Source organism: Ursus arctos, chromosome X (assembly GCF_023065955.2).
Source record: "Ursus arctos isolate Adak ecotype North America chromosome X, UrsArc2.0, whole genome shotgun sequence".
Classification (NCBI taxonomy): domain Eukaryota; kingdom Metazoa; phylum Chordata; class Mammalia; order Carnivora; family Ursidae; genus Ursus; species Ursus arctos.
In genome coordinates this window covers 108,317,755-108,332,157 of record NC_079873.1, presented here as the reverse complement: position 1 = coordinate 108,332,157, position 14,403 = coordinate 108,317,755, and the positions used below count along the sequence as shown (strand labels likewise).

Genomic DNA, 14,403 nt, shown 5'->3' with positions numbered 1-14,403 from the left:
TAAGAATTAATCATATGTTAACATACAAACAAAACACAAGTAGAAGGCTAAAGGAATTCTGGGGAGGGAATAATTCCCAGACACCCAGGAAGCCAGGAGTATTTTTGTGACGACTACCTAATATGTGACAAACCTTAAAGGTCTTGTGGATTTTAAAAATTATGAAGGAAGAAGAAGGATACTACCAACAAGGAAGAAAGGAATAATAACCTGCTTCTCTAATCACCCCTTTCCTATCCACCCATCCCCTCCCCCATTCCATCCGGGAATGATTTTGCTAGAAGGGCAATTTCATCATGACTTTCTAGTACTCTCAACTAACTCCTCAGCCCAGCTTGCCAGACAGTGTTATACGGTGGTTAAATTGTGGGGCTTGAAAAAGATGGTGAGCTGAACACGATATGCCTACAGCACCTTGTGAGATACCACAAAAATGATAAAATCAAAGATGGAAACACACATGCAGAAGAAAGAGACAACAGAGTCCATATTTTAGAACTCAGAAAGCAAAAGAACAGAGTACCCGACTTAGCAAACACAAGAAACCTGAATCTTAAACAGGTAATAGGAGAAGCCAAGAAACCACCTGAATTGTACTGAAGAGCCTCCCTAAATCCCAGGAATTGACTATACCAGGTACTTCTGGAAAGAGGGACATAAGAAAGACTGAAAACATGAAAAGTGCTGGTACGTCTGCCTATGAAGCAGGTAGACCCCAGAACTACACCTGCATGACTGACGACCATTCCCCAGCTTGCTCAGAAGCCAAAGGTATAGCCTGGGGAGAGAATTAGACAAATGATGTCTGGACAGGAAGACATATGCACAGATGAGGGTGAGGATAACACACTGGAAACTGACATTAAGTACAAGTCTCTGAGCACTGAGTGTTGAGACTCACAGGCTTTTTTACCAACTGGGTTCCCAGAACACCAGCAGCCAGTTTGTACACTCCAGGCAGGAGATGGGAGAATTTTTCTTTGTACTATACAACTAGCCTAAGAAGAAAGCTCTAAAGATGCTGAGTCTAAAGGTACAATCAGGGGTACCCCAATGAAACAGCCCTGCCTGCACACTCAGCATTCTCTAGTAATCTTTTTGGTGCCTCCCATGTAAATGTGAATAGATACCCAAAGACCACAGATATCTGAGGAAACTCTAACATGAAAGAGAGAGACCAAAACAAGCAAACAGAGGGAAAAGGCTGGAGGAAACAGAGGTGTTGCAGAGAGAAGAAAACTTAAAAAAAAAAAACATATACATTAATATCCCCAGTATCATAATAATGTAACCACTGAATAGTGATCTAACGAATGTATAGGGGGACAGAAAAAAGGAGAAACAGGAAGTGTGCTTGTATGGGGGAGTGCAGGCAGTGGTTACAGAGAATGAATTTGAAAGCTTTTTACTTTTGTTATATGACGGGTACAGTTTGTATAACACTCTAATCACATATCTATGGAAGGCTTGATGGAACTCAACTATAAAATCATCTGAGTCAAGTTCATTGGGAAGATAAATTTTTTTAAATATCTTCTCAGATTCTTACATTGCCATTTTTAATTTAAATTTTCTACTACTTCTTGAGTTATATAGATAAATAGATAACCATCCATTTCCTAGAGTTTAAAAGTAGGGTATAACATTAGACATAGAATTCCTCTTATAAATTTTTAAATATCCTCTAGATCTTTCATTAGCCCACTTTCTCATTCTTTTTTTCCACTTTCTCACTCTTAATGTTATTTGTTTGTTTTTTTCATAATTTCACTTGTCAAAGGGTTTTTTTCCCTTGTTCTTTCCAAAATCAGATTTCAGTTTCATTGATTTAATTTAGTGTATTGTTGACTTGTTTCAATGTTTTTCTATTGTATTATCTGTATCAATTCTTTCTGATTTCTTGGGGCTTTTCTATTGATTCTACCTTGTTGAATTGAGCACTTAATTTTTTTCTTCCAATATTTCTTGTTTTCTCATAGATACATTCAGTGCTATACTTTGTTCTTGGTTCAACTTTTAAGCATACCATAGGTTTGGATATATAACACCGTTTTTCGTTTGTAAGTAATTTGCACTTTCAGTTATCCAAGGGTGTCTTTTCATGTCCAGGTTGTGACGGACACAATAATGCCCTACTCCCAAACATGTCCACATCTTAACCCCCCGAACCTATTACCTTACTTGGCAAAAAGAACTTTACAGATGTGATTAAATTAGGTATCTTAAGATAGGGATGGTCCACTGAAATCACAATGGTCCTTAAAAGATAAAAGAGGGATGCAGAAAAGTTGGAGAACATGAAGTGACAAAAGCAGAGGTATGAGTGATTCAGGCAGCCTTTAGAAGCTGGAAAAAGCAAGGCAAGTATTCTTCCCTAGAGCCTCCAGAAGGAATGGAGCTCTACTGCCCCTTGATTTTAGCCCCATAATACCTATTTTGTATTTTTGACCTCCAGAGCAGTAAGATAATAAATCTATTTTAAGCTACTAATTATGTGGTAATTTGTTACAGCTGCAACAAGAAACTCATACACAGATGATTTTTTTACATCTTATTAAATTCTTTATGTTGCTATACTGTGGTGAGAGAAAATCACTTGCTTAATTTCTACTTTGAAGACTTTATCGTCTTTTCCTTTGCAGCCAAATTCATCACTAACCCTTGTAAATGCTTTATACTTGCTTGAAAAGAATGTGAAGTCTTTCTATGATAAATATATATTACATATATATTAAGAATGAATATGTATATAGACTGAATCATTATATATAAGAATGAATATAAATGCATATATGTATATGTTATATATATATAATTCATATATAATACATTCAATTCATATATATATAATGAATATATATACTTCTTAATTCTGGTCTATCTTTTCTAATCTTAATTATGTTTTGTCTGTTTGATCTATTAGTTTCTGAGAAAGAAATGTTAAAGTTTACTATATGTGTAACAGTATTTGCTCTAGGCATTTCAGAATGATACTGGTAGATACAGAAAAGTTTATTATGTTACATCTTCTTGGAGGAAGATAGCTTGTATCAATATAAGATAGATCTCCACGTCTCATTTTATTCTGTTTTTTTGTACCCCACATTTGGCATTTGGCCTTAAATTATATCTTGTATTAATATAGTCTTACATGGTTTTTCTTAAAAAGAAAAAAAAAGCATTTGCCTGATATTTCTTTCTATCTCTTTATTTTCAACTTCTCAGTGTCAGTTTATTCATTTGGCCTTTTTCTAGATGTATCTCTTCATGGTATACAACTAGACTTTGTCAGAAGGGGTTGTTTGAGTTTTCTTTAAATTTTAATTCCAGTATACTTTACAGTGTTAAATTGGTTTCAGGTGTACAATATAGTGATTCAACAATTCCATATATTACTCAGTGCTCATCAAGATAAGTGTACCCTTACTCCTGTTCACCAATTTCACCCATCCCCCCCATTAACATCCCCTCTGGTAATCATCAGTTTGTTCTCCATAGTTAAGAGTCTATTTCTCGATTTGTCTCTTTTTTTCCTTCTTCATTTGTTTTGTTTCTTAAATTCCACACATGGTATTTGTCTTTCTCTGACTGACTTATTTCACTTGGCATTACACTCTCTAGATCCAATCATGTTGTTGCAAAGGGCAAGATTTCAATCTTTTTATGGCTGAATAATATTCCATTGTATATATATACCACTTCTTCTGCATCCATTCAGTTTATCCATAGACACTTGGGCTGCTTCCATATCTTCACTATCGTAGATAATGCTGCAATAAACATAGGGGGGCATCTATCCCTTCAAATTAGTGTTTTTGTATTCATTGGGTAAATACCCAGTAGTATAATTAGGGTAGTCTTTTTTTTTTTAAAGATTTTATTTATTTATTTATTTATTTATTTATTTAGAGAGAGAGAGAGAGAGAGAGAGAGTGATAAAGAGCATGAGCAGGGGGAGAGGGAGAGGCAGAGGGAGAAGCAGGCTCCCCACTGAGCAGGGAGCCCGACACCGGGCTGGATCCCAGGACACTGGGATCATGACCTGAGCTGACGGCAGACATAATTGACTCAGCCACCCAGGTGCCCCAGGGTAGTCTTCTTCTTAATTTTTGAGGACCCTCCAGACTGCTTTCCACAGTGGCTGCACCAGTTTGCATTCCCACCAACAGTGCACGAGGGTTCCTTTTTCTCTGCACCTCACCAACACTTACCTCTATTATTGTTTCTTCCAACTCACTATGTTACCTCTTATTAAATGGAGAGGGAACTTCCTAGATCAATTGACCATACTGATTAATTTTTGTCTAAAATTTTCATTTCTTCGGTTTATCAGGTTTTTTCACTTTTCATTTTTTTATCTTTGATTTTATTGTCCAGAGCACTAATCTGGTCTTCAGTCATGTACATTCTGTTATTTAACCCTTTTATTACACTTTCCTTATTTTGGTAAAAATGCAATTTCCAAGAACTCCTTATTCTCTGACCTTTTCTTTTGCAGTGAAGCCTATTTTGTTTATTGGGTGCAATATCTTTTCAAATGTCTCTGAAGAAGTTTTATTGTTATTGCTTTATTCCTTGTGTGCTGCCTGCATTACTCCTATTTCTTCTGGGATCAGCCTTTCTTTTTCCAGTGGTAGCTGGCTGTTGATTCATGTTTATAAATGAAGGACTAGGCTCCAAATATATGTAGCTAGCATGGTTTTTCTCTGCAGTTGTGTAGATATGTTTCCCCGACAGGCTGCTCTGGTGAATGGGAGGTTCTGTGAGCTCAGCTCTATATAGTGGGATAGCACATGAAGCATGGCTTTGGGCACCTTTGCTTAAAGGTACGTCAACCTAAAGTAGACCACCGATGTTTCTCTTTTGAGTAGAACTATCTTTCCTTCCCATCCCACCTTCCTGGGTCTGTCATGAAGGCCATAGCTACCTCAAGTTCTGTTCTACTTCTCTCTGACTCCTATATCCATACTCACTGCAGTTCCTAGGTGGCTTGTTCAGTTTTGTAAAGTGCAGTTTCATTTTTTTGCCCCTGTGGTTAAATGTGTGGCAGCCTTCAGTTCCATAGGAATGGGAGGGTATTTTGAAAGGGGTTGAGAAAGAAGGGCAACTAGTCCTACGATTCTAATGTAGTCCTTTAGTGAATGTTACTGGTGGTTCTTCGGATTTGTTCTTACTTCAGCACTCATCTCCCACATGTGTTTTGGGATGTAGTGTCTTTTCTTCTTGTCTATCTGATCCTGTCTGCTTTGTATCTTCCAGGAATCCCTCATAATTTCTGATCCACTGGTGGCACACTCTCTTATTTATCTGCATTGTTAGTCATACGACAAATACCTATGGAGCTCCTACCCTGGAACAGTCACTGTTTTAGATACCAGGGATAAAACAGTGAAGAAGAGAGACAAAATTCTCAGCTCTCATGAAGCTTACCTTCTTGTAAGGGAGACAGACAACAAATATAACTAAAATGTCCAGTTTCTCAGATGCTTATAAGTGCTATGGGGGCAAATCTAGCAAAGAATAGAGGGAACGAGTACCTGCTTGGGTTGTAAGGTGGAGGTATAAAGATGTGCATATTTACATTAAGTATTATACATTTAACAGAATATTGCAAATCCAAAATGCACACATGACCAATTCTGAAGGCACATACTATTATCTGATTCAACAAATATCGTTATAAATGAGTTAAAGTGACTCACTGCATTCTGCAGTCAGAGCTCTTTTGTTCTGTCTCAGCAACTTCTTGCTTAGAGAGGAGGAGTGGGAGCACTGCTGATTGAAGTAAGATTAAACAGGAAGATGCCAGATCAAACTAGGAAAGATGTTTATCTGAAGCAGGCTAAGAGGGGAAAGCCAAGGGGCAAGGTCAAGGTCACAGCAGGGAAAATGGTAGCAAACATCAAAGTTCAAAAAGGTGCAGCTCTGAGGGAAGTGAGAGTGGGAACTATATAGTTAGTAGCCAGGGAAACTGATCCTAGGACAGAAACAGGTACTTGGAAGGGGTCAAGGAACTTGATTCAATCCTAGTCTGGGAAAAGCAAATGTGGGCTGGAGCCAGGCAAGGCTGGACCCCTTACCCACATAATATAGTTACTTTCTGTTTTGATTCACTACTGTACATAAGTCCTCCTGTCACTACTTATACAGAGTTACATTACAAACTATGGTAGGATTAAAGCAATGTTCCTTCTGTACCCCAAAAAATGTTATAAATCGTGAGAGGATTAAGAGCTAATAACAATTAATAACCATAACAACTAACATTTTTGAGTACTTATGATGTACATTGTGATAAGCACTTTATGTGATATTGCATTTATTTTTTTAAATAATATTTTTTATTATATTATGTTAGTCACCATACAGTACATCCCTGGTTTTTGATGTAAAGTTCCATGATTCATTGTTTGTGTATAACACCCAGTGCACCATGCAATACGTGCCCTCCTTACTACCCATCACCGGCCTATCCTGATCCCCCCTCCCCGAGGCCTTCAGTTTGTTTCCCAGAGTCCAGAGTCTCTCATGCTTCATTCCCCCTTCTATTGCATTTAATCCTCAAAAGATTCTACGATATAGGTAGTATAATTAGTTCTATTTTAGGATGAAGAGACTTGCCTGAGGTCATAAAGCTGGTGTGGAGTCAAACCACAACTTGACTTTGGCCTGTATGACTTCATACCCCATGTTCTTAACCATAATATACTGTCTCCTAATTCCTGCCAAAATGGCACTTTTTGTAGCCTCAGTTCGCCATTTAGAACCCCCGTACCATGTACTATTAAAATTAGATTAAAATGGATTACCTTTTTAGATTTTAATGAAGGCATATATGAGAATATTAATACTGACAGTGAGATGTTTTCCTAATTACACTTCAGTTTAATAATATCAGCGTGGCTGAAATTTGAGCTCAACTTGTCTTTGCAGGTCCTCTTGTGGTACAACTCAACTACTACAGTTTGGATCTTTTAGCTATCTTGTAGTTTTGGAGACTTTCCAAAAGTGAATTGTAAAAGATAAAAGATAAAAGTCAGTATTTTAAAGGTCAGGAAACTTTTTTCTAAGAAATATGTTTTTGACAATTTTTTAAAGTTACTTTTTAAGTTATTATGTTAATAGCTAAACAATAATTCATAATATATCTGTCTTCTGGATGACGTTTATGACTGATTTTCAGTTACAGGGATGACACTGCCAGAGCTACAATGTCCCACACAATGGAAATGCTGCAGGTCTGTGCTGTCTACTGTGGTGGTCACCGGCTACATGTGGCTTTTGAACACCTGACATGTGGCTACTCCCCCAGAGAAATTAAGATTTTTGTTTTATTTCACTGTATTTGATTTTGATTAATTTGAATTTTAAAACTTCTAGCAATGTGGGCACCCGGGTGGTTCAGTCAGTTAAGTGGCCGACTCTTGATTTCCACTCGGGTCATGATCTCAGGGTCCTGGGATGGAGCCCCGCATCAGGGTCGGGCTCCACACTCAACAGGGAGTCTGCTTCGGGACCCTCTCTCTCGCTCTGTCCCTCCCCCTGCTCACACATGCTCTCTCTCTCTCTCAAATAAATAAATAAATAAATAAATCTTATTAAAAAGCTGAAGCAGGGATGCCTTGGTGGCTCAGTCAGTTAAGCATCTGCCTTCGGTTCAGGTCATGATCCCACGGTCCTGGGATGGAGTCCCACAGGTCCTGGGATCCAGTCCTGCGCCAGGTTCCTTGCTCAGCAGGGAGCCTGCTTCTCCCTCTGCCTGCTCCCCCCTTGTGCTCTCTCTCTGTCTCTCTGACAAATTAAACAAACAAGCAAACAAACAAACTCCAAAAAAATAAATTAATTAAAAAACTGAAGCAATGTGAAAATATTTTTCTGTTACACGTTCATTATTTTGATGACTACATTTCACTTTAACCACTGAAATTCTAACATCAGAATCGAGATGTGCTGCAAATGTAAAACATACACCAGATTTCAAGTACTTAATATGAAAAAAAGACTCTCAAACTCTTACTAATAATTTTATATTGAACACATGTTCATAAATTTCAAATATATTGCTTTAAATAAAATATAATATTAAAATTAGTTTCCCTGTTTCTTTGTACTTTGGTGATGTGACGATCATTTAAATTATACATGGCTGTTATATCTCTATTGAATAGTGCTGCTCTAGAATGTTCTACTATTAAGGAGTTCCAGCAGACACCCTGTTTTGCAGAGATAATCTATATGTGGGATATTACACCTGGAGCAAGGGTCACAGTCCGGCCTAATCTTTATCGTAGTCCAAGCAGCAGCTCTTACAGCTCTGTATCCCAACTGGAGCACAGGAACAGAACACAGTATGCAATGACATGGACAGCCATGCCCCTCCCCCAATTCCTACACTCAAGGTAGCAGTTGTTGGGAGCAGACCAGCATCCAGGTAGAGGCTTCTAGCTGGCACATCTTCAAGCATTGGCCCCAATCTCTGTCCTCTTCTATATTGGACACTTCTGTCTATTTTATGACAATATGACATTTTAGTGGTGGCACAAGATAGCTGCATACTGATTGCTCTAAGAATGCATAGACATTCTACATTACTTTTAATAATTTTGTGTGAAAATATTCCATTGGATACCAAAATACACTTATTAACAAAAATTCAGTATTACATTTGTCAATGAAATAAAAAAGCTGTTGAGTTCCTTACATAGTTTTAACTATTGTATATTTTGAATTGCAAACAATGATTTTATATTTTGAATAAAGTTTCTCATCAATGGAGACATCAAGAATTTGAAGAGATGATCTTCTAAAAAGTCTTGATCAGACATTGCAAGAAGCCTTTCAAGCATAAAATCTTTCTTTATGCCTTCCTTCAACAAATGTTTATTGAATATCTATTCTAAGCCCAGAGTTGTTCTAATGAATGGCATACACCAGTTAACAAAACAAACCAAAAACCTGGCCCTCACAATGCCAGAGGTTGAGGCAGGCGCAAAAACTATTGGCTACCTCTACTTATAAATGCACTTCTGTACAAGAAATTCACTTTCTCCTTTGCAACCAGGGCCCGGCAGAATGGCTCCCGCAAAGAAGGGTGGTGAGAAGAAGGGCCATTCTGCCATCAACAAGGTAGTGACCAAAGAATACACCATCATCATTCACAAGCACATCCATGGAGTGGGTTTCTAGAAGTGTACCCCTCGGGCGCTCAAAGAGATCCGGAAATGTGCCATGGAGTAGATGGGAACTCCAGATGTGCGCACTGACACCAGGCTCAACAACGCTGTGTGGGCCAAAGGGATAAGGCACGCTCCGTACTGTATCCATGTGTGGCTGTCCAGAAAACATAATGAGGACGAGGACTCACCAAATAAGCTCTACACGTTGGCTCCCTATGTACCTGTCACCACTTTCAAACATCTACACACAGTTAATGTGGATGAGAACTAATCACTGATTGTCAAATAAAGGTATAAAACTGCAAAAAAAAAGAAAAGAAAAGAAAAGAAATTCACCCTCTTATAACATATTGTACCATCCACTCATCTTAGAAACAAAAGGACTGAGCCCTATGTATTGTTTGGTGGTGTTAATTCACTTCATTGATCAGACTTTAATAATTTGTTTTAATATTAAAACAAAAATTAGGATGTTTGCTTCATTGAGCCTAGATTTCCACCCAGAGACCTGTTTTTCACTTCCCCCACCCCAATCCCTCATTCACAGAGAATGGGACCAAATCTCATTAGGCTGGGACTTGCCTAACCTGGATTGGGGAAAATTGTCAATTTGGCTGAAACAGTATATTCTCATGAAAAAATGTTGAACTCTACATAAGAACTTTTTATAAAATCTCATGACCTTTGAGTCTGCCCACAACCCCCAAGTCACAATGGTGGGATCTCTATCTTCTTGGGGCACCTTTTTCTAAAGGTTGTGCTGCCCTCATCTCCACTATTCGCCTTGAGGGTCAGAATACCTCTGGGACTAATGTCAGCTTCTACAGTCCTCTCTGCAGTTCTTTGTAAGAGATCCCCGGATCCTTACTCAAATGACATCTGGCACTTGCTCTGACCTTCCAAAGACCCTGCAGTGAGTTATGTTACCCATGCATGGAGAGCCCCCCCTCAAGCACCATTCTGTAAGGCAGCACTTCCTACCTTTTTCATAGTAGGGCACACATAGGAAGTGATATTTGCATAGTGCCTTGGGGTAAAGTGGAGGGCATCAGGGCCTCTAAGAGAGAGTTGTTAAAAAAAAAACAACTATATTTTCTTGACATTCTATAATTAGAAAATACATTAAGAAAAATAAAATACTAAGCATTATGAAAGAAGTTAAATACTGAATCTGATGAAAGTCATGAAAACTTTAAGCTTCATTTTGTAAATAGAATTTTACATTTGCTTTGCAGCAAAATTCCTCAAAGGAGTTGCCAATACTCTCTCCAATCCCTTTCCTTTCAATTCTAATTCCTCTCCTTCTTTCATAAGTTTGTGAAACTTATGAAACCTGCCCCATCCATCCTTTTCCTCCCCATAGGCAGCTATGTGTATTATTTTCTTTCTTATCCTTCAGTGTTTCTTTATAAAAAGAAAGCATTTATGAACACAGAGTCTTATCCTCCCCACCCTTTCTTATGCCAGAGGTAGCGTGGTTTTATACACTTGGCAGCATATCCTAGAGATCCTCCAATATCCAATGATCCGTGATCAACCTCATTATTTTTTTCAGCTGTATCTTATTCTATCTTGTGGATGTTCCATAGGTTATTTATGTAGCTTACATAGTGGCAGAACACTTGGACTCTTGCTATTCAAACAACAGCAATAGAGACAGATTTACACGTAGATACATCCACATATAAATTGTGTACATGTGCAGTGTCACTGGTAAATAAGGCCCGAGAACCAGCTGAAATGCATAGGCTCGCCCATTATAGAGGTTGTACTACATGCACCATGCTAGCGATGTGTGCCACTGTCTGTTTCCCCACACCCTTTCCTCTCCTTCTCCCTTGAACTCTTCCTAAGCAGGGTTTTGTGTGAAATGACAGCACTTGAGAAAGCTCCAAGGCAATAGGAAGCATAGTATATTGGAACTTATCAAATACTTGCGTATGGTTGAAGTCCAGTATTGGGGGTGGGGGGACTGGGAGGCAGATGTGAACACAGGTGTAAAGATGGGTTAAAGGCAAGAAATTAGGCAGGAGAGGTTTACACACACACACACACACACAGCACAATTTCAAACAATTCATTCAATATGACTTGACAGCAGTACGTGTGTACAGAGGAGGGCAGGCACACAGATGTAAACACAGGTGTAAAGATGAGGGTAAAACCTGAATAATACATAATGTATTTTTTAAATGGAAGAATTAACTAAAAACAAAAATTTAAATGGCCACCTCTAGAGAGAAAGAGGAAACATGGTAGGAGAGACAAAGACAGAAGCTATACTTCTGTGACTAGGCCTTGTTTTGTAGATTTTCTTTCATAACTACAGAAATATATTTTACATAATTATAAGACAAAAGTAATTTTTAACAACAACTCATAAAAACGGAAAGCAAAACAAAGCAAACAAACCTAACTGTATACTGAGTTCATGGCATAACCTCACAGAGAAGAACAATAATATTCTGCTTTTGGGTGCATTTGAAATTTTCCATGGGAGGGAGAGAGGGGAGAGAAGAGGGGAGGAGAAAGGAGGGGAAGAGAGGAGATGGGAGGGGACAGGAGGGGAGAGGAGGGCTGGCCAGAGAGATGGGAGAAAAAGATAAAGAATGTGGAGGCACAGAAACCATTCTTTAAGCAGGAGGGGATAATCAAAACAGTCAAACACTGCCTGGGGGTCAAACAAAGTAAGAATTATGAAGCATCCATCTCACTGAGCAACACTGGAAGAGAGTTGATTAAAAAAAAAAAACCATTACATGTGGTTTGAAAAGGGCAAATATGCTTATGACACAATAAAAGGTAAAATCAAGAATGACCTGCATAATCCAGGATATGTGGGTGTGGTTCTTGTACGCGTGGCCTTCTAAGCTTCCAGAGTCTAACCCTGAGACCCCCTTTATCTGACTCCCTTCCTATGAACAAGTCTGACTGCACCAAAATGAGGCGAGCTCCTTCCCTGAGCCTCCAAGTTTCAGAAAGCCTGTGTAAGCCTCTGAAGGCATCAGGAAAGAATAAAATGGGTCAGATTCGATCTGCTTAAGATGCAGCATGGTCCTATGAGCGTTGTGGCGGTCATTATTTAACAGATACTAGTATCATGCTTACTTAGGACCAAGCACCATTCTAAGCACTCTATAAATATGAACTTAATTTAATCCTCTTAATAGCCCTATGAGATGGATACTATTATTATGAGTTTTGCTCGGGCTCTATTACTTCCTCATCACGTGACACTGACCAAGTCATTTCTCAGCACCGTACTTCAGTTTGCTTCTCTGTACAAAGGAAGCTGTTGGCTGGGGATTTCAAAACTTCTTTACAACTTGAACATTCTCTGAGCTGTGGCAGTGATAAATCAGCACTGACCTAACACAGTGTGTGTGTGCAGGGTGGGGGAAATACTGACCTGGCCCCTTTTTTCCCTTCTCCCAGCTTAGTGTTCTATTACCTCCGTTCTGGTGTTTTCCCTGGGAAGGCAGGAAATGTTAAACACCTACAGTGCCTAGCTCTTGGTAGATGTTTAACAAATATCTGTTGGCTAAGTTAATGGGTGCGAAATTAAATTATCCTAGACCCCTTTTCTCAGAGACCCTGCTAGCACACTTCTCCACCCAGACAAGTGCTGAAATCTTAGCACATACCCATGCGTGTTTCAAAAGCCATGCTGCATTCCTGTCTAGATTCATTTTACTCGTGAAAAAGACTGTTGTGACTACTTAAAAGCTTTCAGTGAAGAATTTTTCTGCAGCAAAAAAATGAAGGCCAGATACTATAGGCAAAGATTTGGGGAAGTATTCAAATGCAACTTGAGACTCTTAAGAAACTTGACTAAGTAGTGTCAACCCTAAGAGAAAGCATTCTTATGGATGTTTGCTTTCGGATCAATCAACGAATAATTAAAACTGGAATTGCCATTCCTTCAACGTTCTCCTATGAAATTACTGACGTAAAAGAAAAATGTAGAGGCCCCATGCCTTAAGAAACTGAAACTCACAAAATAGGTATATTAAGAGATTATTCATGTTACCAAAAAAGAAAAAAATTTCACTGCACACAGAGTTCCTTTAAACAGCCTGCTCCTGCTGTGCCATTAAGATGTGACCAAGTTTTCCCGAATTGTATCTAGTATACAAAACTTTTCAGGAATACACGTTTTGTAAAATGAGGCTCCTCTGTATTTAACGTTTATCAATTTAAAGCTGCCACTGCACATTTTAACATTTATTTGGACTAAAAACTCACCGTGGAGAAGTAAAAAGTAAAATCTCCCCACTCAAAGCTTTCCAGTAAACACACACCAGAACGTTCACATTATTGGGGGAGTCAAAAGTTAATTAAATACTTGGTTGTCTCGTGTTAGAAGCATTGCATTTGATTTCACAGTTGCACATTACTTTCTGGGTGAAATTTTCCATGAGTACATTTCAGTATAATTTCTTCTAGGTCAGGGTTATCAGAAGCTCTTGGAAATTCCTCTTTGCTCTTTATGAGTTTTTTGTTTTGTTTCTGTTTTTCCAACACAGCAGTCGTGATTATCTTGATATCTCTTGGCATTTTTTCCTTCTGTGGTATACATGTACTACGAGTCGGTGTTACAGATTGCAAGGAACTACCAGTTTCTGTCATAGATTGTATAGATTGAGAAGGAACCTGCATGCCATGGTGGGGAAGGGAAGGAAGATTTAAAGCAGGAACATTTGAAAATGAGAAGCAGAAAAAGTGCTGCTCCTGAGGGAATAGCCTTTCTCATGGCATGCTGCCCAGAAGCTGCTATTCCTTCCTGGCTAAAGCCACAGAGAAGATGAAAAGCGGAGTCCAACAAACAGAGCCGAAGTATGGTGGGAAACAGAGCTTCATGGAAGTCAGCAGTTTGCAAAGCTGGGGTGTCTCGTGTTAAGAGCCAGGCAGGCCAGGAGGCTCTACTCATCATGGGAGTCAGGGCTGTCACACAAACCAGAAAGCAGTGTTCACAGTCAGGGTGCAACCCCATGGTCACGCAACCAATCTGGGGGGGGGGGGTTCTCGGGAGAATCATGAGACCTATGGCCCACCTTTTGGGGGAGCAAAGCAGCATTGAGAGGTTATATCAGACAAAAGATAGGAACACAAGGAAACCTGAAGCCCAAAGACAGCGCAAGGCACAGCTGTGCAGAGGCCAGGAGGGAAGGGTACAAATGACAGCAGTCACAAGCACAGTGGCAACAACAGTAGCAGAGAACTGGCA

At 39.0% G+C, this 14,403-nt stretch overlaps 1 long non-coding RNA gene and 1 pseudogene across 1 annotated transcript in view; one reads left to right on the top strand and one right to left on the bottom strand.

Moving 5' to 3' along the window:
- LOC130544177 (uncharacterized) overlaps positions 1–14,403 on the bottom strand; it is a 144,967-nt gene that overhangs the window by 89,018 nt on the left and 41,546 nt on the right. The window lies entirely within an intron of this gene.
- On the top strand, positions 9,073–9,447 carry LOC123002293 (60S ribosomal protein L31-like; annotated as a pseudogene).